At 35.7% G+C, this 4,371-nt stretch overlaps 1 long non-coding RNA gene across 1 annotated transcript; it reads left to right on the top strand.

The window, feature by feature from the left end:
- Positions 1–1,632: 1,632 nt before the first annotated feature.
- Positions 1,633–3,018, top strand: LOC112715804 (uncharacterized). The gene is made up of 2 exons (XR_003159995.2): positions 1,633–2,162; positions 2,542–3,018. It is a non-coding gene; the product is annotated as an uncharacterized lncRNA (long non-coding RNA).
- Positions 3,019–4,371: the final 1,353 nt, after the last annotated feature.

A 4,371-nucleotide genomic window follows, 5' to 3' on the forward strand; every position in this document is an offset into this window, starting at 1 on the left:
AAATTTAAGAAAATAAATTTACATAATCAGGATGGCAGAGATAATTTATAATATGAAATTCAGGATGATCAACATCTTTAGCTTTGTGTTTTTTTGGCATTGTTTAATTTTTTTCCATTCAGTATGAAGAACAACCCGAAGAAAGAAGAAGAGAGAATAGAATGGCTGTGAGGGTTAGGGGCTCCTTAAAAGTGATTTCGGACGAGAGAGTGGGGCAACAAGGGGGTATGTTAGGTTCAAGGACACCGTTTTGGGGAGTTTGGACTGCCCGACACGTGGCTGTTAACGCACAACTCGGACCGTCCGTGTGGTCCCAGCAAATCGAACCGTTCGATCGAGCTTCTCCCTATCGCACCGTCCGAATTCTTCACGCCAGGTAAAACACACATGCACCCCATATTTTTGGCCTATTCCGTAAACGACTCCATATGAAAATTAAAAAGCGTTTGTTTTTATCTTGGGTACAATTGGGATGTTATTTAAATTATTTTGTTAGAGCTCGAGTAATCCAAATGTGGAAATTTAATTTGAATATGGAAGTGAAGGAAGTGTTGGACTTTGTATGGGGAAGAGGGGTGCTTTACCTTGTTGTGGGATCAGATGAAGCAGAACTCGGACCCTGCGAGTTGTGTCTCTTAAGATGTAAAAAAAGAATTACGCAGATCAAAGAAAACGGAGGGTCCGAATTCCACTTTTCAGATTTCAAATTCCATCAGCTACAAATCGGACCATGCGATTTGTGAAGCCAAATTTCATTACCAAAGAACTCGCATGGTCCGAGTTGTGTACTCTGAGTTTTTTCAATTTTTTTAACACAAATCGGACCCTCCGATTTGTGTACTCTGAATTATTTTCAACTTTTTAAACACAAATCGGACTTTTTTTTACTTTTATAAAACACCAAAAATTACCATGTTAAAGTGTATCACACGTGTTACTTCCATATCAAAATTTTTTAGCCTCCAAATGTGTCTTTAATGTGATTTTTTGTCACAGTACCTCGTATATAACATATTATGCATATTAAGAAATACTCTATTTTTGCGTATTTTTGTAAATATTATATTTATTTAATTTAGAAGATAAAGTACTAAAAATACACTCGAATAATTTTATCACTGACAAAAATGCACCCGAATCTTTCTATTGATAAAAATGTCCTCAAATAATTTTAAAACGCGACAAAAATATCCATCATTAAATATATATTTCTAAAAAAATGCTTTAGAAATTGAATTTTAACATTATTTTCTACAAATAAAATTAGAAAAATGAGATATTTTTATTCTTAAAATTTTGTATTTTTTTCTAATTATATATTTTTTGTTATTTTTAAAAAGTATATTAATATTATTGACAAAAAATCACAAAAAATATATATTTAACGAAAAATTACAAAATTTTAAAGATAAAAATATCTTATTTTTCTAATTAGTCTTGTAAAAGACTAAAATTTCGTATTAAAATTCAATTTCTAAAATATTTTTTGAGAATATATATTTAATGTCAAATATTTTTGTTGTATTTTTAAATTATTTGTTGATAAAAAAATTTAAATATATATTTATCAACGACAAAATTATTCAAATATATATTTAGTAATTTATCCTAATATAAATATAAAAAAAATCCGAAAAGAAAATCAGCCACACCCTGTGATTTGGCCTTTTGTTTTTTTTCTTCTTTCTTTGTTGTTTATATTTTCTTTTATTTGGTCACCAACAAAAAATTCCAGGCTTCCAGGGTCATCTAGTACCGTTTCCCATTCGTCTCCATCCAAGTCCAAACCCGGTCACTGTGAAGGTATCCTCTACCCTCGGTTCTTCTCTTATGGAGACAACACCCTCTTCTCACCGACCAACCTTCCGCTCTTTCCGTTGCTCCTGTTTTAGGCGCTGCTGTCGCTGTTTCTGCTGTTTTTACTCCTTTTCATAAACCTAATCCCTCTTTTCTCCTTCGCAACCTTCAACACTTCACTCTTTTTTTCCTCTCCGTTCTTCTTCTCACCGCCGATGACTGATCAAACTGCTCTACTTAAGAATTCATTTTAAAACTTCCTCACTGTTCTACTCGGTGGTTTTAAGAATTCATGGATCGATTGGAGCGAGGGTTTATTCCTTATTGTATGTGAAACTCTAATCAGTTTCCTCTGGAGCTTAAAGGTAGCTAGTTACTCAACAAGTTATTATCACAAAACATATTTACCTCAATTTTGTTACCGTTTACTTCGTTGAATGATTTTGGGAAAGGAAACTGCAATTAGTTAGTAAGATTAACGAAACAAACTTTAGGTGGTTCAGGTTTTTGTGTATACTTGTTCAGACTTCAGCAGTATTCATTAATTATGCTTCGCCGTGTTGGCCATATCTTTGGCTTATGATGCATGTTACTTTTAATTGAAAAAATGACATGTACTTGAAGTTGAATTATGCTGTATTATTCCTTCAACTGTAATATGCATGTGTGTCAAAATTTCTTTCTTTTCGACTGGTCTATGCGTGGATATCAAAAGTATTGAGTATTGATTGCTATTCTTCACAGGAAGCTGATAGTCTGTTTGATTTCTGTGATATCAATACCTCTACAATCGATGAAAGTCTCAGAGGTCCAAGGGGAGCTATTCGATGGGGATGACAAGGAAGAAAGACATGGTTCTCAACCATGGGGATGATTTCGAGGAAAATATAAATTTTGCTTTATATCTGTCAACAAAAGGAAGCCCTAATAATAATAATGACATTTATGCTCTAGCCATTTCCTTCAAACATCCTATAGCTCTAGGATGCAAAATATATGCAACAGATGACGAAAGATGCATCAGCATTAACCTCTGCTTTGTCCAAAAGAAAATGCAGACTTGAGACTAATGGGATTGACAATAATCTTTTACTTTGGGATCTGGGAGAACTTGAATTAGTTGGTATTGTCTCTTTCTACTTTTATCAATATGTCATGGAAATTATACATGTATTTGCAATGACTATGATGGTTTAATAATAAATTTTGTTGTTTGATCAAGTGATGGTAATTGTCTGTTCATGTAACACTGATGTGACTTATTTAAGCTTTATCATTTCCGGTTTCTAAACATTTTTGTGTTACTTGTAGTCTTTTCTGTTAGCACATAACCTGTTTAGCTTTTTACTTAATTTTAATTTTCTTTTCCGAATAAGCCTTGGACTTTTTTTTTTTTTGAAACAAAATAAGCTCAACACATAATAGTGGAGCAAAGGATTCTAACAACAAATACTACATAGAAATATATAAATCCTGTCAACTACCGAAAGGATCACTATCGGTCCATTCTTCGTAGCTCAGAAATGTCCGCTTTATTACTATATCAACACCTGTTTCCTTATTATTGAAGATCCTTGCATTACGTTCCACCCATATATTCCAGATCACTGTGAAAAACCCAATAAGCCACCTTTTCTGCTCCTGTTTTTGCTTATGCCTACCAGTCCAACTCTCAAACAGTTCTCTAATGGTACCAGGAATAGCCCAATCCTCACCAAAACTCCTCATCCAACTGCACCACACCTGCCACGTGAGTTCACATAGAAGGAATAAATGTTTGACCGATTCTATCTCCTTCTTACAAAGAACACAGATATTATCACTGGGCATAATAACGCCTAGCCTACTCAATCTCTCCTTGGTATTCACTCGACCAACCAGCACAAACCATCCAAAAAGCTCAATTCTTGAAGGCACCACTCCTCGCCAGACTGAACTTGTAAAGCTGTAGCTCGTTATCTCATCTGACAGAGTCTCTGATTGAAGTACCTGTATAACAGATCTGGTAGAAAATATCCCTTTACTATCAAACTTCCACACCAGCTTATCCTCTGCACCAGCTGCCAACTTCACCGGCCTTAGCCTCTCATGAAACTGGCAGAGAAGTTCCATCTCCCATTGAAACAACTCCATTCTCCACTGGAAATTCCATATCCACTCAAGTCCATCCCAAAACCCACAATCCCCTATCATAGCTCCTTGTTGGTTTGAAATAGAATAGAGTCTTGGAAAAGCCATTTTCAAGGGTCCACCTTGCAGCCAGTTATCCTCCCAAAACAGAGTGCTCCTTCCATTACCTACCTCCATCGCCATGCCAGTCAGCATTTTGTCTTTTATCCGCTGCTCTATGATATTCAAATGGCAAATGTCTTTCCAGGGCCCTCCTTTAACCGGTAGCTGCTGATTTACTAGCATTATATCAGGGTTCAGGTTGTTACATGAGCAGACAATCTTCTTCCACAAGGGGCACTCCTCCTTTGAAAACCTCCACCACCACTTAAACAGGAGTGCTGTGTTTCGAAGCAATGCATCCCCAATCCCCAAGCCCCCAGCTTTTTTCGGTGCCTGAACCAG

This window comes from Arachis hypogaea, chromosome 10, assembly GCF_003086295.3.
Source record: "Arachis hypogaea cultivar Tifrunner chromosome 10, arahy.Tifrunner.gnm2.J5K5, whole genome shotgun sequence".
Classification (NCBI taxonomy): Eukaryota; Viridiplantae; Streptophyta; class Magnoliopsida; order Fabales; family Fabaceae; genus Arachis; species Arachis hypogaea.